This window comes from Triturus cristatus, chromosome 6 (genome assembly GCF_964204655.1).
Source record: "Triturus cristatus chromosome 6, aTriCri1.1, whole genome shotgun sequence".
In the NCBI taxonomy this organism is placed as follows: Eukaryota; Metazoa; Chordata; class Amphibia; order Caudata; family Salamandridae; genus Triturus; species Triturus cristatus.
In genome coordinates, this window is record NC_140589.1 from 386,091,948 (window position 1) to 386,115,495 (window position 23,548).

Here is a 23,548-nt window from a genome sequence, read left to right on the forward strand (position 1 = left end):
TGAGCTATATAGGGAAGTCTGATGGTCCCTTCAAACATCTCCAGATCAATTTTGTGGAGATGCCCTAATGTAATCAGCTAAGGTATATCCTTGTGATTGTATGCTTATTTTTCTGTTGGGTGGAGACATATCCCACCAGGAGGTGTAACAGTTTGACAGTTGCCAAAGTACTATTGCAGGAATTAATTCAATGTTTTGGAATGCCAGTTGATCTTGAATAGAAACAAGGAAGTCACTTACAAAATGAGGTAATGCAGTTTCCATTTACAGCTTCCATAGCAGTTATAGACCAGATGCTTCAGTTATTGTTGAGAGACTGAATCGAACTATCAAGGCAAAGGTGGCCAAAGCCTGAGCATCCCCATATCAATTAAATGGCCCAATGCAATTCCTCTTGTATTGATGAGAATTTAAAGCATGACCTATAGATGGATAGGAGTGTCTCCTCACAAGGTGTTGATGGGAAGAGCCATGCTATTCCATTCCTTTCCAGTTGCTGCCCTTGTGAATATCAAAGATGATCTGGTTTTCGAGCTGATGTGGCGCATTCAATCTCTCATCAGGTTGGTGCTGCTACTCCAGCTGGGCGAGAGTCTCCAGGTCATGAATTGAATCCCAGCGATTGGGTGCACGTGAAGAAACATGTCTGCAAATCGTGCCTGGAAGATCGTTGGAGAGGCCTGTACCAGGTAATCATGGTCACCAACACTGCCTTAAAGTGTGCCTTAAAGTGTGCACATCTGTGGAATTGGATACACACCTCCCACTCCAAAAGGGTGAGTAAAGAAGAGGAAGAACTGGATCCAGTGTCCACTAACTTCTCGAGACCACCTAGGTTTGAAATCTCTTAGGCATTTATGGAAGAAGGCCAGTTCAAGAGCTTGTCGCACCAATACCCAGTCCCCTTCCTGTATGGATGGCTGTGTAGCTTTCGTCCGTCGGTCTGCATATTCCTTCATTTTCTCCTTTTTCAGTTTGTCTGTGGCTGTTAATTATTCGTGCTCAGAGTCTTGAGACAACCCACTAGCTGCATCTTCCCAAGTGTTCAATTTGCTGCTCGCAAAGGAAGGTTGAGTCTGCATGGTAATCCATCCATGCAAGGGAATGTTGTGCATACATTCCAAAAATAGATAACTATTATAAGATAATTTCCAAAGATAGGTTATTGGTTTATGATCCTAGGTGGAGGAATACTTTAATTGCTTTTAACTCCTCTCTTGATTATTCTAATGTATGTTGCATGTGTGCTCTTTCCCCTACCATTTTGCAAAAGAACTTAATCAGGTAATGGGTTTAAATGTGGGTATTAGAAGCTGTTAGCAAAGAGGAAGAGAATTGATGTAAATGTTGAAAGTTCAGTCTACAATACTATGAAGCATTTAGGAGAATCGAAATAGAAATCCTCAGGAGGGTTGTGAAAATTGTTTTACCTTTTCTATGTTTTCACTGTGGATGAAACTGAGCTTGCGCTACATAGCCAAAAGCGTACTGTGTCCTTTTTTGAAATTACGCATCGGTACACAACGTGATCATTGTTGTTGTCATTGGCTATGCTCTAACGGAGAACTGTGTGCTTTCCCACTCTATGGGATTAAAATGTACATAACCAAGGACAACTTAGCTGTCCCAGCCACTCTCTATATAACATTACATTTCATGTCACCTGTATCAGTTCTAGGAGCCTCTGAATCCAATGTAATAGTATTATGAAAGAATATTTGAATGTATTCTGTAGTAAAATGTTTCTTGTTGCCTGTTCCTCACTGGTGCATATCATGTGCAATGAGTTTAACACTTTGTCTAAAGTCCCATAAAAGTACCTGCATTTTCCACATGCATGGAACCCCCATTTTCCAAATCATAGAAGGGGAATCTAAACTGGATTTACTATTGAATTTTACTGAGTTCTTGTACTTATGATCTGTATTCTTGCTGCTAACCTAATAAAGGATAGATCACATAATTTGTCTAATACTTTTTTACATAAAGCCTTGAAACTTTGACCCATGTCTGTCATTCTTATTGAGAATGTCCTAGTTCTAATTCATTGTTGAGTCTCACAAGGAGATAAAGACGAGTCCAATCGGGGAGCACCAAAGTTCATATAGAGACTACACCCGGTTCAAGCCGCTGGCATGCACAGGGTAAGTCAAAGTGATCCAGATTTGCATGCCGTCAAGATCACAAGGTTATTTAAGAGGTCATTGTAAATTTGGAGTCAAGAATCATGGAAATCGATACCGAAGCATTTGGGGCACTCAAATAAAGCACAAGAGATGCAATATGGGCAGATTTCAAAAGTAAAAGAAAGTACGAAGCAAAAATTCATGTGTTGCTGCCTGTAAATGCTTTAAGCAGAGGTTCTCAATAAATAGGAGAAGGAATTGACAATTGATTTAGAATTAGAAATCTGAAAGCTTATGCGCAGAAAGATGCACTTATATCCTGTTTCTGTCCCTCTAAATAAGTAAATATAATGCTTTCTTTGTTATATGCTCACTAAACTGTAGAAAGGACAGACAACATGCAACAGCTGCATTTACAGCAGAATTACCACTATGAAGGTTTAGTTACTCTCCTTATGTATAACAAAATTGAGATGTGACTATCTATGCTCGAGGGGCAATAACAGAAACTTTTTTTATTTTAGTCAGGAGCGACTTTACGGCGGTGCGACCAGTGCCACCGCACCGGGTGCCAAGCTCAGGGGATGCTGTATTTTGAAGCCTCTGATGGAGTTAAAGGCACCTGTTGCAGAGTTGCTTGTGTGCCCAGTCAATAATAAACACATAAAGATAACTGTAGTGATTAATGTATCTATTGGAGAGAGATGGTGGTTTGTCTCACTCACCATAAAGTAGTGTAGAGGGTTAATGTGCCTTCTGCAATGCATGTGTACCATGCAGATCTCCATATTTTTTATGTATAGAGTGTTAGATTTGAAATTCCCATTCTAGCAATGCACTAGTTATATGCCATATTAGATTAGCAGTGGGTGGCTAAATAGACGCCATTTGCATTCACGTTATATAACCCGCCGAGTTATCCTTGTAATGTGCAGGCTTCAGTTAGCAAGTGTGACTCCATTTTGTATTTCGTAATTCCTATTTGGCTGCTTAGACTGGCCCTGAGTTAGGCCTTGTTTCCCATATTGCTTGCCTCAGCAGAACACTATTTCGTTATTATTTTTCTCAGTTGCTCAAGGCTGTTTTCTACCCTGCTAATGAATAGGCTGTTTTGCCCTGACAATGCTTATCTGAATGTGTAGCTGGCAGGTGTGAGCTCATCCTACTGTGCATCTTTCTTAATGTTCGGCTCAGGCCGGTAGTTTTCCATTATTGGCATGGCTGAGGGCCTCACAAGAGGAATGATTATCCATTGCAGACTGTTGGGCATCAGTCCCTCGCCAGACATCCTAGGGTGCAGGTCTGATTGGACTCCTCTGCAGAGTATTGGCAATAAACATGTAAGTGTATATTTTCTACTGTCTGACCGACTCTTCATTTTGGGAAGGCATAGCAGGTGGTTGTTAGCAACCCGCGTGGCCCTAGAGGGCCCGTCCTTAAGTTGGCGCCCAAACAGGGACCCCGCAAGGTGATCCTCTCACCCGTAATCGGGTTGCAGGATCAGGGTGCTGTCCGGTCGGTCGGATGGATCGGGGATCCCCATACAAGACCGAGCTTGGTTCTCGCAGCTGCCCCGCCCTAGTGATCGTACAGTTCCTCGTCTAGTGGTCACCTGCTGGGGTCTTGAGAAGGCGAAACCTTGGAGTTGACCGTCTGGTCTGAAGAGTCGGCAGTGGAGAATAACTTGACTCGACCTGTGTGCACCAGGTGAGTGACTTACTACCATTTTGGTATTCACAGAATGCACTTACTGCTTTTGATATTCACAGAATGCACTTACTACTTTTGGTATTCACAGAATGGATTTACGACTACTAACTTTACGTCCGCACTCGGGCCGGAAATTCCGTCCCGGAGGCGGAGCTTCCGGCCTGGAGGCGGGGCTTCTGGCCCAGAGGTGGAGATTTTGGCCATGCCTAAATCTCTGCCACTGGCCGGAATCCCCACCTCCGGGCCGGAATTACCGGCCCGAGTGCGGACGTAAAGTTAGTAGTCGTAAATCCATTCTGTGAATACCAAAAGTAGTAAGTGCATTCTGTGAATACCAAAAGTAGTAAGTGCATTCTGTGAATACCAAAAGTAGTAAGTGCATTCTGTGAATACCAAAAGTAGTAAGTTTAGGATTTTGTCTTAAGTTAACTCTGTGAATCGGGCCCAGAGTGTTTGCGAGCAGTCTACCGGACCAACTGGAAATTCGGCCTGCGCTTGAAAAGGTCTGGGAATGTTCGCGAACAATCTGCCAGATCAACTGGTAATCTGGCAATTGTTTGAAAAGGTCCGGGACTGAAGTCTGCCTTTGTGAATTTGGTACAGTCCTCGGACTGTAGGGAGTGATCTCTGGATCGTTCGGGTTGATTTCTGAAATATATCTGTTATTTTGTTCCTTTCCTTTATTTACCATTGCTGGTGTTATACTTGTTCATGAGGGACAGTGCATTTGTCTTATATTAGGATGCCTTGTTTAAGCGAATTGGGCTGTTTTGGGTATCGATGTTGCTCGACTGATACTCGATTGGAAGAGAGTCAGCCTGCGCCTCCGGAGGGTTCTCCAAATTTTTACATATACATCAAACACAGCATTGGCCCTATTATGTTCAGCACATTGTGGCATAAATATACGAGTGACAATACTGAGCTGCAGTGGCCACTTACAGGTTCGTTCGATGAGCAAAAATTGAATTACTTACAGGATAAATTGTTTGTCAAAAAGAGCAGGCAGTCGATGTTTGATTCTCTGAGAGTGTGGCATAAAGAAGCAAAACAGCGGCGCCTGAGGGCGGAGAAAGAGGCACGGAAGAGACAGAAACAAACTATAACCCAGAAAGCAGTAGCCTATGAAAGAGAGAAGATAGAGAAGAGCATAGAGTGCGCAGATAGAAAGTTTCAGTTACTTATAGACAAAGTTTATGTTAGTAGAGAGGAAGGTAACAATTTTGTTGAGGAACTACTGGATACTCACCCCCTCCTCCTTACGTCCCTGAATGGATATATCTGGCAGTCCCGACATCCCAGAGCCCATCATCTGGTACTGCCCCTTCCAGTGTTCCTGTTTCTAGTGCCACTGCCTCCGACCCGGCTACTCTTGCTTCACCCCTATTCGTACCAGACACCGGGGCGAGTGCTGTTAGCGCCCCTGTAAAATACGTTAGCTCTGTATCAACTGCTATTCCCCTTTTCACTCCTACCATCCTGTCCCCCTACATGATGGTACCTGTCTCTGCATCTGCTCTTTCCCCCATGAGTGTGATTCCCCAATCACTGTTGAATACCAAAACTCCTGTGCGTGGGGCTCATGAAGCAAATTTGGCAGCAGGGCGAGACCGAATGGATAAGGTGTTGGTGAGATCTGCAATGGGTAATGAGGAAAAGCAAATGGTGGCGGATCAGGCAGATCAGTGGGCTCAGAACAAGGTCTACAGTGTGGAAAATGTGTGGAGTGTGATGAAGGATTATGAGCCGTTTATACAGCAGCATGCCCTTAAGCACATGTCGGCCATGCTGATAGGTTTATGTGAACAGTGTTTTCAAGGTGTTGCACTGCAAATAATCTATGATATACGGACCAAGTGTATGCTGAAGGGATGGCTCCTAATGAGGTTTTTAGCAATATAACAACACTAGTGGGTTTCCGAGGCAGATTACTCCAGAAGGTTCCAACGTTAGCACACAGCATCCCATGAGGGAAGTCCATCCCATTTACCACCCTGAGATACCAGAACTGCGCGACTCTACAAATACTGTAATAAGGCCACGAGTCGATGCTCGGTTTCAGGAGCAGTGGATCTATACTCCGTGGAAAAGGAGTGAGGTCCTATCTCTGAAGAGCCAGCTGACAGACCCCCGGAAAAACCCCACAGCGTATTACAAAGAATTGAGGGAGGCGGGCTCCTCCACAGTAATGAAGCTAGAGTTGTTTTTCGGCTTGTTGGTACCAGTGGATATATGGAGGCAAGTCCATATGCAGGACCATGTAGTAGAGTTGGGGGCACCTGGGATGAGATCAGAGCATGGGATAAGGAGCACAAGCCTGGTGATAAGCCGAAAGCAGAGCTCCTAGCTCTCTCAGGGTGTATTATCACTGATATGCACTCACTTATCCCACCGAAGAAAGTGGACTAGGATAAGTTAACTGCGTGTCGTCATAAGAAGGATGAAAGTGTATTGGATTTCTTCACCAGATTTGAAGGAGTGTTCTTAGACTTTAGTGGTCAGGACCTGTCACAGGAGGGTAGTGCTCAACTTTTTGTTAACAGAATTGTCACTAACTTGCTCCCTGAGATCGCAACACAGTCGGTTGCAGTTTTCGGAAAGTACTTGGACGACTTTGCCCCCTTCTGTGATATTGAGTATGGCACAGTATTTCGAACATAGAGAGAATGAGGACAAGGAAAGGGTAGAGAAAAAGTAAAAGGATTTGAAGACGAGGGTATTGCTGCAGCAAGTTGTAAGGAGAGGTGGACGAGGTAGAGGTTCAGGACCGGTCCAACGGTTGCCCCAGTCCGGCAGGGGCGGTGCTTCGAGTGTGCCCCTCGGGCTTAACCAATGTGTGTACTGTAAGCAGGAGGGACATTGGCGTAATGAGTGTCCAGAGTTGTTGCAGAAAGGTGACGCCCCGAGAGGGGGTAGAGGAGGGATGCAGTCGGAGGACGCATCACACAATAGGCAGTACTATCATAATGATTATGACATGGATGAAGTGACAGGGTTGTCTCACAGCTAGGACAGCCAAGGGCAGGGCGAGGGACCTGTTCCAGTGCCCATAGATCAGCGTGGCCCAGGGGCTATGAATAGCTCTGTTTCCCAATCACTGGTCCCGGGGCAGCTCTATCTGGCCAAAACAATGTTTCAGTGGGTTTTTCAGGCGTACCGGTGATTAGCCCCATTTCCAAGCCTCTTGCTTTGACTCTTGGTTTCAGGATTGCCGCGCGCAGGACGCCGAGATCGGTGACTTGCTATCGCGCATGCGCGATAGAGGCCCGACTGTAGAAAAGCCTGAGACGCGATAGCCCAGGGCTTTGCGTTCGAGTGTTTCTCAGAAGCTTTGCCCCGTGTTTCCTGTTTCCTGTTTCCGGTTTCAGTACCTTCGACACCTGTCGGCGTTCTCTCGTGTAGGGACTTGCTCCTTAGCTTACTCATAGTTCCTTGTTTTAGAGCCCTGTTCATTTAGGATTTCCAGTGTTATTTCCTATCCCTTCACTTATCCAGGCCTCTACCCATAGCTCCGCGTGCCGGATTAGATAGTCCCGAGGTCGGCCAGGCATCTTGCGTGCTCCGCCCGCCTCGCCTCTGGCATTCCGGTTCCCGCTTACACTGTCGTTTGAGGACAAGACGCATACTCAGCGCTCCGCCCGCCTTTCCGGAGTTTGTTCCCGAGGGCCGGCCGGGTGTCTCGAGGTGCTTTTACCCTGTCATTGGCCTTTTCCCCACTCCACTCCTAATACCCCTTTGGTGCTCCATTTCGTTTGCGCTCCTCCGACCAGGCTGGAGTGTGTTTCCAAGATTGCCAGACAATCATCACTGAATAAAAACGTGGATGAACCTTCACCGCCTCCTCACACAAGCTCCTGGAGGTTCGTTGCACCAGACTGTGGCTACTCCCGTGCTACCTCTGAACAGTGGATCTTCTTCCTGTTTGCAGAGCCGGTAACGGGGTATGGGGATGTAGACTGGGCCGGGGGGAGGTGATTAGAAGGTAATATCACTCATGTATGTTTTCTATGTTTAGGAGTTATATATTGTAGAAGAGAAGAGAAGGAATCCTCCAAAGCTGGCTCACATAAAGTCTCTGTCATCTTCAAGTAGACGCTAGGTATATTATGCGCCTCTTTTCTTTCTTGAATACCTCTGTGCCTCGTCTCTCCTATCCTCAGCCCTCTCACCCTATTCTGCTATTCTTCCAGATACACTATCTCCAGTGGCCAGAAAGCACCGTAGACTCGGGACACAATCTACGTTCCATTATTCAGAAAAGGCAGCTGGCAGTAGCCTCAGAGATTTCTTCCCCTCCTTCCTTGTTTTGTTTCCCTGCTTTCCCCTATTACCAGTGCTCTCTAGGGTCTGATAGAGGCATTAGGTGGTGGTGGAAGGTAGGGGTCTAGCAACAACCTCACCGTATCTCCACGACGCTCCTGCAGAACCCATTGCTGGTAAGATCCTTACAGAACGCGAAGCCCACGTGGTTGTTCTGCCCGAGCGCCATGGACATACAACAGGTGACTTTGGCTGACCTAGCGAACATGATTGGGAATCTCCAGGTGGAGACTCAGGCCTTGGCTACTCGGGTTAATTCCATACAGAGGGACAGACAAGGAGAGAGTAGTTCCAGGGATCCTACGCAAGTCATTCATGTTACCACACCACCTACCATTCCCTTTGCTCCACCCGAAAGGTTTGTAGGCGATTCTTCTAGATTCGCAGCCTTCATTAGTCAGTGCCAGTTGCATTTCACATGTAAAGCCCACTGTTGTCCCACTGACCAAGCAAAGGTGGCTTTCGTGATTTCATATATGGGGGGATCCGCAGCCAATTGGGCGATCCCATTAATCGAAAGAGACGATGCTTTATTGCAGAACTATATGGCCTTTAAAGAAGAATTCAAGAAGTTATTCGATAGACATACTTATACCCAGTCTGCAGACACTGAGTTACTCTCTCTTAAACAGGAAACCACAGATCTTACTTCTTACATCACCTCTTTTCAAAGACTAGTGGTGGAGGCTGGATGGCCAGAGGAGAAGCGGGGCACTCTGTTCTATAGAGGGCTTAGAGAGGAAGTTAAAGATGCCTTATCCCAAATTGTGGATCTTCCCAGTTCATGTAAAGAACTTATCGAATTAGTGGTCAGAATCGATCATCGTATGCAAGAACGCAAGAGGGAAAGAGGCAAAACAGACGTTAGGGTGGTTACGGTGAGAGAGAGGAAGCCTGACCCCGTCCTTGGTAGAGAGGAAGGGGAACCCATGCAGATAGGTACCCTGAGGGGGCCGTTAACGCCCGAAGAAAGAAGACGCAGACGTGACAATAGGTTATGCCTATATTGTGGGAAAGCGGGACATTTTCTTAAGACCTGCCCAATCAAGCCTATTCAGACAAAAAAGCCGGAAAACTAACAAACCTGGAGCCCTGTGAGACAAGGACTTCGGGTTATTCTGGTTTGAGTGTCTCCTCTTCTGATCACAAGGCATCTTCGGGTCATTTCTTCGTTTCAGCCGACCTGTCCTGGGTAGCGGGAAGAATTACGGTTCCCATTATGATCGATTCAGGCGCCTCCGGAAATTTCATGGATAGGGCCTGGGCTCAGGTACAGCTAGTCCAAACTCAAGAGAAAGGGTACGGGGAAACCGTAACCACAATTGATGGGAGTGTTTTGAAATCTGGGCCTATTACGCATAAGACAGAACCTGTTACTGTTCTCTTGGAACCGAATCACATAGAGCAGGTGGAATTCGATTTGATTCAGTCCCCTCAGTTTCCTGTCATATTGGGCCTACCTTGGTTACGTTTCCATAATCCCATCATCGACTGGCATCAGGCAACGTTACTGTTTCGACCCGAGTGCTGCAAGACACATATTCTAGCTTCCAGTCAGGTCTCAAAGGAAACAGACACCGGGGATACAGAGGAATTGCCTAAGGTTTATCACGACCTTAGAAGCATCTTCGACCCAAAGGAAGCCACTTCATTACCCCCTCACAGACCATTCGATTGTCGAATAGATCTACAAGCCGGAGCTAAATTACCTTACAGTAGAGTGTACTCCCTAACTGAGAAAGAAAACCTCTACTTATGGGAGTACCTGGACAACATGTTGGAATTGGGTTTTATTCGGCCTTCCAAATCACCTGTTTCTTCTTCCTTGTTTTTTATACCTAAACGTGAGGGTGGTCTACGCTGTTGCATAGACTACAGAGCTATAAACAAGATTACCATCAAGAACAGGTACCCTCTCCCACTCATCTCCTCTCTTCTGGATAGAGTAAGAGATGCCCAGATCTTTACTAAATTGGATTTGCGTGGGGCATACCACCTGGTTCGGGTTGCTGAGGGAGATGAGTGGAAGACAGCATTTTGTACGAAATATGGGCTTTTCGAATATCTTGTAATGCCCTTTGGGCTTTGCAATGCCCCTTCTGCATTTCAATTCTTTATTAATGAAGTGTTAAAGGACATGCTAGACAAATTCGTCATAGCTTATATTGATGATTTGTTAATCTACTCCTCATCTGTACAAGAACACATATTACATGTGAGACAGGTGTTGGAGCAACTGCAGGACAACCAGTTGTACTGCAAATTGGAGAAATGTACTTTTCATGTCCAAACAATCCCCTTCTTGGGTTTTATTGTTTCGTCTTGGGGATTAACCATGGATCCTCAAAAGGTAGACGCCATTCATCGTTGGCCAGCTCCCCAGAAAGTGAAGGACATACAGAGTTTCATAGGCTTCGCCAACTTCTACAGGCGCTTCATTAAGGGCTTTTCAAGATTGGTGACGCCTATCACAAGACTACTAAGGAAGGGAATTCCCTTTATGTGGACAGAAGAAGCGGATCAGGCATTCCAGGAACTAAAGAAGGCATTCACTCAAGCCCCGGTACTACAACATCCAGACCCGGGTTCTCCGTTTGTGTTGGAAGCAGACGCATCAAACGCTGCGGTGGGCGGGGTGTTATCGCAAGCAGACAAACTCACGGGGGAATTACACCCGGTGGCCTATTACTCCCACAAACTGACACCCGCCGAAGTCAATTACGCTATAGGGGATAAGGAACTATTAGCGATAAAAAAGGCATTCGAGGAGTGGAGGCAGTATTTGTTAGGAGCAAGACACATCGTAACTGTTTATACAGACCACCGTAATTTGCAGTTCTTAAAGTCTGCTAAGGCGTTGTCTATGAGACAATTACGTTGGGCCCAATTCTTCAGTGAATATGAGTTCACAATTCAGTACCGGGAAGGAAGAAAGAATGGCAAGGCAGACGCATTGTCCAGATTGGGATATGACCTTCCTGAAGAACAGATAGAACCTCCTTTTTTTATCCCTCAACACAAGATTATAGGAGGGACGTCGGAAGAGGAGTTTCTTACAAAGTCTAAGAATGAACAACAAACTGTGGAGGGACAAGAATTGATAGAGTCAGTGGAACACTGTGTGAAAGATGGGCTTGCTTATGTCCAAGGGGGTATAGTTCTAACAACCCCAGAACTACAAGAACAAGCGTTAGAATGGTGTCATGCTCACCCTTTGGCGGGACATCCGGGGATTAAAAAGACCATTGATCTGTTAATGAGGTGGTTTTGGTGGCCTACCTTAAGAAAGGATGCTGAGCACTTCGTAAAGACATGTTATGTGTTTGCTCAAAGCAAGAGTCCGCATCACAAGCCCACGGGGTTGCTTCAACCTTTGCCTACACCTCCTCTTCCCTGGCACACGATGTCGCTTGATTTTATTGTTGAATTACCTCTGACCTCTTAGGGACATAACACTCTGCTGGTAGTGGTAGACCTGTTTACAAAGACTGCCCATTTCATCCCACTAAAAGGCCTCCCTATGGCGGCCACACTCGCCACAGTTGTTCTCCACCAAGTGGTAAAGTTACATGGATTTCCCGCGGTGGTGATTTCAGACAGGGGGGCCCAGTTTGTTTCTCGGTTCTGGAGAAAGCTATGTAATCTGTTGCAAATAGACGTGAGACTGTCATCTAGCCACCACCCACAGACTGATGGTCAGACAGAAAGAGTAAACCAATGCTTTGAACAGTATATAAGAACCCAAACAATAAGCTCTAGTTCAGAATGGGATAACCTGGTGTGGATGGCAGAATTTGCGTACAATAACAGCCAACACACATCTACCAAATACACTCCATTTTTCTGTTCTCATGGTTTCCATCCGAAAGCTTTCCTTTCTGTCTCTTCATCTGAGTGCGCCTCTCCGGCAGTCAGTGAGTTCATTCAAGACATTCAGACCATACATCGACTCACACAACCCAATTTGAATCAGGCTAAGGCTAACTACAAGAGAGGGGCTGATCTCCATAGACAAGCAGAACCACCATATAAACCAGGAGACGAGGTGTGGTTATCCTCTAAATACATACCCCTACGGGGTCCTTGTAAATTCAAACCCAGGTTCTTGGGTCCATACGAAATTACGAGAGTAATTAACCCAGTAGCAATGGAACTTAGACTCCCAGAGACGGTGAAGGTGCACCCTGTTTTTCATGTATCCCTGTTGAAACCAGTGGAACCCGGCACACGCCTCCCTCCAACACCCACACCAATCTCGGGGAATGGAGACGATGAGTACGAGGTGGAAGCCATTGTGGACTCCAGAAGGAGCAGACGCCGTCTGCAGTATCTCATACATTGGAAGGGTTACGGGGTGGAAGAACGCTCCTGGGAACCCGCAAGTCAAGTACACTCTCCTCGATTAGTACGTCAGTTTCATAGGAGAAACCCTCACAAGCCCAAACCAGTGGGGGGTGTTCTGGGGGAGTGTACTGTCAGGATTGCCGCGCGCAGGACGCCGAGATCGGTGACTTGCTATTGTGCATGCGCGATAGAGGCCCGACTGTAGAAAAGCCTGAGACGCGATAGCCCAGGGCTTCGCGTGCTAGTGTTTCTCAGAAGCTTTGCCCCGTGTTTCCTGTTTCCTGTTTCCGGTTTCAGTACCTTCGACGCCTGTCGGCGTTCTCTCGTGTTGGGACTTGCTCCTTAGCTTACTCATAGTTCCTTGTTTTAGAGCCCTGTTCATTTAGGATTTCCAGTGTTATTTCCTATCCCTTCACTTATCCAGGCCTCTACCCATAGCTCCGCGTGCCGGATTAGATAGTCCCGAGGTCGGCCGGGCATCTTGCGTGCTCCGCCCGCCTCTCCTCTGGCATTCCCGTTCCCGCTTACACTGTCGTTTGAGGACAAGACGCATACTCAGCGCTCCGCCCGCCTTTCCGGAGTTTGTTCCCGAGGGCCGGCCAGGTGTCTCGAGGTGCTTTTACCCTGTCATTGGCCTTTTCCCCACTCCACTCCTAATACCCCTTTGGTGCTCCATTTCGTGTGCGCTCCTCCGACCAGGCTGGCGTGTGTTTCCAAGATTGCCAGACAATCATCACTGAATAAAAAAGTGGATGAACCTTCACCGCCTCCTCACACAAGCTCCTGGAGGTTCGTTGCACCAGACTGTGGCTACTCCCGTGCTACATCTGAACAGTGGATCTTCTTCCTGTTTGCAGAGCCGGTAACGGGGTATGGGGATGTAGACTGGGCCGGGGGGAGGTGATTAGAAGGTAATATCACTCATGTATGTTTTCTATGTTTAGGAGTTATATATTGTAGAAGAGAAGGAATCCTCCAAAGCTGGCTCACATAAAGTCTCTGTCATCTTCAAGTAGACGCTAGGTATATTATGCGCCTCTTTTCTTTCTTGAATACCTCTGTGCCTCGTCTCTCCTATCCTCAGCCCTCTCACCCTATTCTGCTATTCTTCCAGATACACTATCTCCAGTGGCCAGAAAGCACCGCAGACTCGGGACACAATCTACGTTCCATTATTCAGAAAAGGCAGCTGGCAGTAGCCTCAGAGATTTCGTCCCCTCCTTCCTTGTTTTGTTTCCCTGCTTTCCCCTATTACCAGTGCTCTCTAGGGTCTGATAGAGGCATTAGGTGGTGGTGGAAGGTAGGGGTCTAGCAACAACCTCACCGGATCTCCACGACGCTCCTGCAGAACCCATTCCTGGTAAGATCCTTACACTTGGTCCCTTTACGGTTGACTCACCATTTTTGCTGACGTCTAATTGTTGGGAGAATTTGCTAGGACTGGATCTGTTGAAAAGATTTCATGCAACTCTTTATTGTTCTCCAGATGGTGTTTACATGACTGTTGGCCCGCAGGTAGCTCGTGCTAAACAATGCTTCGCAAATTATGCCCCCCTTTCCGCAGAGTTCAAAGATGTGCCGCCCATGTTATGGGCTACAGGAGACACGGATGTGGGATTACTCCAAATCCCTCCAGTATCTATACAGATGAAAGACAATGCCCGGTTTCCCCAATATAAGATATCCCATGCAGGTGGGAAGGCCCTATTGCAGATAATACAGGATTTGATTAAGTCTGCTGTGGTTGAAGAGACTGTGGCAAATGTGTTTAATAGCCCTATTCTTCCAATTCTTAAAAAAACACCCTTGGATTCTCCTGATGCCCACCCTGACATTTACCGTTTTGTGATTGACCTCTGGGAGGTCAATAAGATTGTGGTTCCCAGTACCCTGTGGTCCCAGACATAACCACGATACTGACGATGATTCCCCTATCAGCAAAATTATTTTCTATGATAGACTTAAAGAATGCTTTCTTCAGCATACCGATCCATACAGATAGTAGATATCTGTTTGGATTTGCAATAGCCAGTTGGAGCTTTAGATTCTGTCATGCTCCACAAGGCTATACTGGAAGTCCCAGTATCTTTAGCCTCAGGATTGAAAGTTCAATTGGATTCTTTGGAGCTTCACCCTGGTAATGTGCTGTTACAGTATGTTGACAACCTCCCTGTGGCTTCGGATGATGAGGATGGTTGCAAAGAGGCCACAGTTAAATTATTATTGCATTTGGCACATAACAAACATAAAGTGTCCCTTCCCAAATTCCAATATTGTCGACTGGAGGTCACCTATTTAGGTCACTTACTGTTGAAGGAGGGTCACAGACTAACACCTGAACACATAGCTGCTATTACTAATATGCCTGTTTCCTAGACCCCTTATTGGGATAACTTCTTATTGTCGGCACTGGATCCCCAACTACTACTTACTAACAAATCCCCTTCTTTACCTGACCACTAAAGATGTGCATGAACCTTTGCCTTGGACACCTGCATGCCAGCAAGCTTTTGAGTAATTAAAGGTTGCGCTTTGCTCTGTTCCTGTGCTTGGTACTCCTGATTACCTGAAGCCTTTTGTGCTCTATGTGCATGAGGCGGATGGTTTTGCACTTTCTGTCCTAACACAGGGTTTCGGTGGTAAGCAAAGACCCTGCGCCTACTTCTCTGCCATGCTTGAAATGTCACCAGAGCTCTCCCAATCTGTTTGAGAGTCGCCGTGGCAGTTGCGGTTTCTATAAGCCAATCGGCAGGGCTCGTCCTTGATACTAATCTCACAGTAATGGTACCCCATGCAGTGGATACGTTATTGAACAAGACAAAGACACAGCACCATACAAGTGCACGTCTAACTGGCTACGAACTGACCCTGTTTGCTCCGCACATTACCATCAAAAGGTGTGCTACTCTGAACCCAGCCACGTTACTACCCCTCCCTTTGGAAGAAAAGGACAATGATGTCCACGTTTGTTTATTTCAGACTGAGGAAGAAACAAAAGGACGGGTAGACCTGACTGATGTTCCCTTATCTGATCCCCAAGGGGAACTATATGTCGATGGCTCTTGTTTCAAATTACCAGATGGCACCACCACTGCAGCCTATGCAATCACAACATTGCATACTGTAGTTGAGACCTCCCATATCCCACACCAATCGGCCCAAGCTGCAGAGTTGGTTGCCCTCCTTAGGGCTTGTGAGTTGAGTGAGAGGCTGACTGTTAATGTTCACACCGACAGCCAGTACGCCTTTGGGGTGGCCTATAATTTTGGGCGACTCTGGGTGGAGAGAGGGTTCTTCACCTCGCACGGACAGCGAATACAGAACGGCCCACTGATACATAGATTTCTGTCCGCATTGAGACTTCCCACTAAGTTAGCAATAGTGAAATGCAGCGCTCATAAAGCCATTACAGATGATATGGGGAGGGGCAATGCTTTTGCAGACCAGACAGCTAAGGAAACAGCTCAATCGAAAATGGAAAAGATGTTGGTGCCAGGTCCCGCTAGGTGGGTCCTAGACAATGGGAGGTTTGAGGATACATTGGACAATGTCAGGGAAATTCAGGCTGAGGCAACTGTGGATGAGTTGGCCATGTGGGAGGAGAAAACAGTTCATTTGGACGAGGATGGGTGTTGGACTGATTTGTCTGGGAAACAGCGATGGTTGCTCCTAATGCATTTGTACTCCCTGTTGTCACTATGGCCCAAAGTCCAGCGCACAGTAGTGCCAAGGAATATGAAAGCTACTGCACCCAGTATGGCAGAATGATAATATTGCTAACGTCGCCACGCACCTAACACTGCATCATTTGTCTGAAGCACAACCCTGGGAAAGGTACTTCTAGACCTGCTGGTAACTTTGCCCCGCCTTCCTTCCCTTTCAAAGTTCTCCAAATAGATTTCATTGAAATGGAAAGTGTATGCAACCTAAAATATGTGCTAGTAGTGATTTGCGCATTTAGCAAATGGATTGAGGCTTACCCCTCAAAAGAGAATATAGCCATGGCGACGGCGAAGGCACTTCTAAAAGAGTACTTCCAGCGCAATGGATCGCCACACATGACAACGGAAGTCACTTCAATGCACGAGTCATTGAATTTGTGTGCACAGGTTTACATATTAGGCATAAGTTTCATACAGCGAACCACCCCCAGTCAGGAGGCCTAGTTGAGAAGTACAATGGTACTCTCAAACTAAAATTGGCCAAGATTCAAGAGAGCACAGGATTGAGATTGCCAGATGCGTTACCCCTGGCTTTACTATCTACCAGAGCAACAACGTATTCTAGAACAGGGTTGTCACTGTATGAGGTGGTCTTTGGACACCCTGCCAATGTCTGGAGCATCCTGAGACCCAAGCACTTTTCCAAGATAGAATATCCCCTGGTTGTACACTATTTGTACTAGTTGTCTAAAGATCTCTGTTCTCTTCACCAACAAGTGCATGCCGCTTTGCAGCCAGGACCAGAGGGGCCCGGGCATTGCATACAGCCCGGTGATTTCGTGCTCAGCCTGGAGCCAAGATGGATAGGGCCTGTAATCGTTCTACTAGTCACTAGAATGGCTGTAATGGTGGACGGCAGAAAACATTGGATCCATACCTCCCACGTGAAGCGGGTGCCTCTCCTGCTCCCGTATGACAGCTGGGTTAAAGACGGCAGGACCAGGAGTGTGGAAGGGTGCCACATTTTGTACCCTTCTCTGATGCCCGATTGAGGTGGGCACAGGGGGATGAGGAGAGTGATGCTGCTCTGTCAGAGATAAGGGCTGTCTCGGATCACTCTGTGTCTAATACACCTGACTCTGAGTCGCGATGCCCACCTGATTCTGAGTTTCTGCCCCTTTTTGTTAATGAAGCAGGGCCTGGAGTGATGAAATACAACTTGAGGCCCCAGAAAAATGGTGTTGCACCAGCCGAACAGTCTAGGAGTTAGGGAAGGACTTGAGCTTAGGGCACAGGTGCTGTGCCTAAGGTGCCTGTATTAGACTAGGGTGAACAACACTGGTGCACTGCCCTAGACACTGGACAGGATAGTTTAGGGTATTTGCCAGGAGGGAGGTTGCCCTATCCTGAATGAAGAATGATTTGCTTTTATGCAAGGGTTGCGATTGTGCAGTCCGTCTTTGGGAGTACTTCATAGCATCGTCGTTACTGAGCAATATGAGTCTACCAGCGAGGCTCTAAAAGCATGCTGAGTGAATTGTGCCCTCCTGGTGCTGTTGTTGCAATAGTGGCTCTAGCCTGTGAATTGTTCTCTCCCTTGTGTCATCTATAAATTGCTTTTGAAGTTTGTCTAAAATGTATCCCTTTGGTCGCCCTTTTCCTGATGAGGAGCAGCCCTTTGCGGCTCCGCGCCCCACTCCACATGGTCCTGTTTGGTCTTCTTGGTCCCCCAAGACTAAAATAGTGTTTGTGGTAATAATTTTGCTTTCTTTGCTATTTGTATTTGGGGTACTGTTCTTCCTAGAAGAAAAATATCCTGTGCATGTTTGGATAAGTACAAAGCCTACACCTCCTGAGCATATTATTGGCACCTTGGCTCCTCATAAAGAAGAACACCGGAAGTTCTATAAGGACAATATTTTTATGCCTCAAACACATGCTGTTTATGACACAATGCAATGTTGGGTGTGTGGGCTGTTACCTTCTGTCACACATCAAAGTGTGAATTTGCTAACTATGCCCCTGTCCTATGCTCATAGCTGTGAGGGTTGGTTCACCTTACTTAGTTTGATCTGCTCATTCTCCCAGCCTGACTCTTTGGAACACAGGAGCGCCAGTTCCCAAACTCTGACAATGAATATGTATTCTCAGCATAAGTCCCCATCTGGTGTTTCCCCTGGAGATGAGCGATTTGATCGAGTATTCTTGAGTTCTCGCCTCAGAGCAGCAGATCGAGGTAGGAAGTCAAACAGAACAGGGATGGATAGAGATAGGTTCTCACAGTTCAATATGTCTGAATATTACCAATCCTTCCAAGCCCGCAATGTCACTGAAGATAAGCCCATACCCCTGGCAGTGGTAGATGTACCGGCTCCCTTTTGTGTTCAAGGGACGGGGGCATTGAGGTGGGGGACAGTAGATGCAACACCACTTCCATATTGAAAATGCCCAAAAGTCCGCCATTGATCCCACCACCCAATGTTTATTTTGGCTATGTGTGGCTCCCTGAGGGATAGTCTGGGCCATGCTACCTTTCTTACCTCCTTCCCCCAGTTTATATAGCTCCTTCCAACTACCACAAAACACATTGCTTGCAGCGTAGGGATGTCCTAGTTCCCCGAGTTAAGAGGGTTGTCAATCCAGACAATATTGATCAGACAGATACTTCCCTGCAGCAGTTTACCGATATAATGAAGGGCATTCCGCCTTTCTGGGGTCCCATGTTCAATAGCTGCAATATTAGACGTCTGGTCAGAGTAGTTGAGGGAGTTAATAATGCTACAGCAGGTATATCGACCAATACTACAGTCGAGCTTCAGGCTACAAGGCTCGTTGCTCTACAAAATTGGATATTTCTAGACGTCATCTTGGCTGATAGCGGTGGAGCCTGTTGCGTCATCGTCAGCAGCTGCTGTGTTTATATACCCCCACTGTCTACTTCGCAATACAGAAATTACACAGACTTGCCTCAGAAATTCACCAAGACAACGGGCCATGATCCCTCACAGGATGGCTCTGGGGCCTCTTGACATCATGGGGTTGGAAGATACTAATTGTCTTAATAGTTATTGCAGGTGTCATCTTTTCCTGTTGCCTATGTATTCACTGCCTTCCGATATGCTGCACTTACTGTGTGACTAAGCTTACCCCTACTCCTAGATTGGCAGGACATGATAATAAAGTCCCCACTATGATGATGCAGGATATCCAGGATTTAATGCTCATAGACGAAGGCATCTTTGAATATTAGATCGGTTAGATGATTGACTATGTCGCTCCCTTCCATTGTTGCATGTTCGTCATATGAGTACCTAAGCATTTTCTTTTGTCCCTTAGAATTGTAAAGACCCTACCAGATAGCCAAATAAAGCATTTACCACTTCTGCTAAAAGGAGGGTATGTTAGATTTGTATAATTTCCATTCCAGCAATGCACTTTCATTATATTCCATATTAGATTAGCAGTACTTGGCTAAAGAGACACGATTTGCATTCACGTTATATAACCCGCTGAGTTATCCTCGTAATGTGCCGGCTTCAGTTAGCAAGTTTGACTCCATTTTGTATTTCATAATTCCTATTAGGCTGCTTAGACTGGGATCGAATTAGGTTTCGTTTCACATATTGCTTGCCTCAGCTGAACACTGTATTTCGTTATTATTTTTCTCTGTTGCTCAAGGCTGTTTTCTAACCTGCTAATGAATAGGATGTTTTGCCCTGACAATGCTTATCTGAATGTGTAGCTTCAGCTCCCACGTTAGGAGATGTTGAGACCCAGTTGTGGCCTTGAAGTCCTGTTAGCATGTACCCAACTGGCAGGAGTGAGCTCATCCTACTGTGCCTCTTTCTTCATGTTCGGCTCAGGCTGGTAGTTTTCCATTATGGGCGTGGCTGAGGGCCTCACGAGATGAATGATTATCCATCGCAGACTGTTGGGGGGTCAATCCCTCGGCAGACATCCTAGGGTGCAGGTCTGATTGGACTCCTCTGCAGAGTATTGGCAATAAACATGTGAGTGTATATTCTCTACTTTCTGACCGGCTCTTCATTTTGGGAAGGCATAGCGGGTGGTTATAAACAACCTGCGTGGCCCTGGAGGGCCCCATTCTTTAGGAGTGGTTTAATTTTTGTCGCAGAGATTCTTTTCTTACTTGCAGTTCATAAGTCACAATCCTAACATGACACAATCATCAAAGAGCTGGATGCAAACTGCAAGACATAGGTTAGAAACATATTTTTTCCGTCTTTCCTTAGCTTAAGGTTGCTAAAGAGGGTTTGTGGGGATATAAATAAATCTTATTAGAAAAGCTAACTGAAACAACGGTGATACATGTTCAGTGGCATACTTAGAGCTTTTGCCGCCCAGGGCGATCCCTGAGTTTGTCTCTCAGCGACGGCATGGCTATTGTAGGGAAGAGCAGGGGGGTTAGTCAATAGATGATGATTACATTTTTTTTTAAAGAAAACTTACCCTACGCTCGCCTCCGCCTTCAAATAAAGTGCCGCCCAGGGCAGAAAGGACCCCCAACTACACCACTGTACATGTTAAATCTTGAGTTTGTGCTTCTCGAGACCAAGTATTCTTAAACTATACTTTCTGCCAGTATGAATGACTTGTGACTCCTACATGTTGTAGTCCTCATTGTCGTTTGTAAAATTTGCTCTACTCTGATTTGCACACTTACAAATCTTTGTCTCTGTATAATCTGTGTGTGATGTAAAATGCTCTGTCACCATACATTGGTATGAGTAGCACTATAAAACAAATGAAATGCATGTGAGAGAGTGGCTATGGCGAGATGAGATGCAACATTGGCGGATAGGAGAGGTGGAAATCTACACACATAGGTCAGTGAATAGATATAACTATTTTAGGACTACTAAACACACAACAAAATACAGTTTGTGAATAGGACCTCTAGGTTCTCCTTTCTTGATCGCATGAACTTTTGTACGATCCTTAGAAATTACTGTTGAAATGAGACAGTTTCTCAAAAACAGACTGGTGCACTTTCATTTAGTGCATCATAAATGGTGCTCGGCAAATGTACTGAAATTTCAACAATGCTGTCGCTCTTATGCCCCACAAGAATAAGCCTTGGAACACATCATTGTCTATTGCCTATTGTGCTGGGGAGCAAATGACTGCCAAGGGTGCCTGAGCAAAGCTTTGTGTAAGGATCCTAAAGACACAAGCAGTCTCATGCCGAACAGGATACATTATGACCAAACTTACCCATTCATTTACATTTCTGGATATAATGAAACTATGTATGTGATAATATTGAAACATGCAATAGGTGTACCACTGTTTTTGAAATTAGGTTGCGAGAAGGTGAAATTATATGTGTTGTATCCATTTCTTGTTAGGTGGTCTTTGGTTATTTAGTTCTGAATTGCCAAACCCTTCAGTGCAGCTTTAAGTAACCAGGTGACCCCTTACCTATTAAATCCTTACATTGTAACATTTTTGGTGGTCTTAACGTTCACTTGGACCCGGCTAACAATATTGGTGCTTGAGAACTGGTGGATGAATTAGTTGCACTTTAGCTGGTTCAAATAGTAAGAGGTCCCACACACATTGCCTGACATCTTCTTGCTCCAGTTTTTTCTGACCTTCCCAATTAAGAGGTTGCACTTCGCTGACCTATGAACTGGTCACATCACTATCTGATCCCTATGACCTTAACAATATCGAACATCAGCAACTTTCTCCCCAGCAAAACTATTAGGAAAAGGTCCTGGCACAACTTAAATCTGACAGAATTTAGCAGCTATATATCTGCCACCATCCGTGAGTTGGAGAGCAATGTGGATCACTCTGATTCCAAGGTAAAGTCCTGGCTCTCCTCATCTCTTGACAAGTTTCCCTCTCCCCCCATCAAGCTCGGGCCAAAAGTAAGCCCTCGTTCCCTGGTTTAATGAGGAGTTGGTGGAAGAGAAAAAGCATTGCAAAGTGCTCAATCGAGCCTGGAGAAAGTCTTATGACGCAGTAGCCAATCTAACGTATATGAGTGCAAAGTATACAACAAAGCAATAAGGAAAGCGCAAACATTATTCTTCTCCAATATGATTTTAGATAGCAAAATCCCTCAAAAGAAATCTTTTCCATTTTGAACAGTTTTATGAAACCTGTCATGAGAGGGCCAGTTGAGGCCTCAACTGAACACTGCAACAATATTGCTGACTTTTTCGTTGAAAAGATCAACACTCTTTACTGTCATGTCTCGTGTAAGGTCCCTACTGACCTTGAGGCCTGTCCTGTCCGTTCAGAATAATCACAGCCTGGGCAAAACTTAATGAACTATCCTCCCTTGAGCCACCTTCTTTTTCCACTCTGTACTCCCCGTTGACCCCCTTAAACCAGACTTTGTCCTTAAATTTCATGAGGCCATCCTTCCCTCATTCCTTGAGGTGGCCAATCTCTCCCTGTCTATGGATTCTGTTCTACAGGCATGGAAGCAGGCGAAGGGGATACCCATGCTGAAGAAAGTGTCTCTTTACTCTGTTAAACCTGAAAATTATCGTCCTGTTTCCCTGCTCTCTTACCTAGGTAAAGTCATGCATAAACCTGTCAATCAAATCCTAATGGAGTTCCTAGAAAATAATCACATTCTGGATATGTCCCAAAACTGTTTTAGGTCGAATCACAATTCACAATCGGTCTTGCTGACAGCTACAGAATCTCTTAGAAGAGTAGCTGATGAGGGCGGTTCTGAAGCCCTCATTGTTAAGACCTGAGTACCACTTTTGACACCGTATCCAAGAAGGTGCTCCTACTGTACCTTTGTGATATAGGTTTCTTTGGCAAGGCTCTACCTTGTTTGCTTCTTTTTTGAACAACCACTCCTTTCAGGTTATTTCTCCTCCTTTCACTTCCTCACTGAGACCATTGGAACACAGAGTCCCACAGGGCTCCTCATTCGGCCCTACCCTCTTTAACACGTATCTCAGGTCTTGGCGGAGATTGTGAAATCCTGTGTGATTTCTATAGTATCTTATACATACGGTACTCAACTTTTTGTCTATTTCCCTGCTGATGCCTTTCAAGATTCTGTTAAGTTTAAAAAATGTATGCTGGCATTGGCCACCTGGATGAATGACAACTGTCTTAAATTTAAACAAAACCGAGATTCTGCTGTTCAGCAAGCATATCCAGAGGTGTGGTGTTTACTGGTGGCCGGAGGCTCAGGCGCTTCCTCCTATCCCCAAATCATCCATCAAATACTTGGAAATTTGGCTTGACTCACTTTCCTTTAAGTACCAAGTAAGAATGCATAGCAGCTCCTCTTTCGGTCTCCTCAGAGGCCTCAAACTTAACATAGGGTTTATTTTTAACCCCACATTCGACAGGTGATTATTCAATCCCTCATCCTGTTATGTTTTG

At 45.8% G+C, this 23,548-nt stretch overlaps 1 protein-coding gene across 1 annotated transcript in view; it reads right to left on the reverse strand.

Annotated features, from left to right (window-relative positions):
• TPO (thyroid peroxidase) overlaps positions 1-23,548 on the reverse strand; it is a 961,894-nt gene that overhangs the window by 565,481 nt on the left and 372,865 nt on the right. The window lies entirely within an intron of this gene.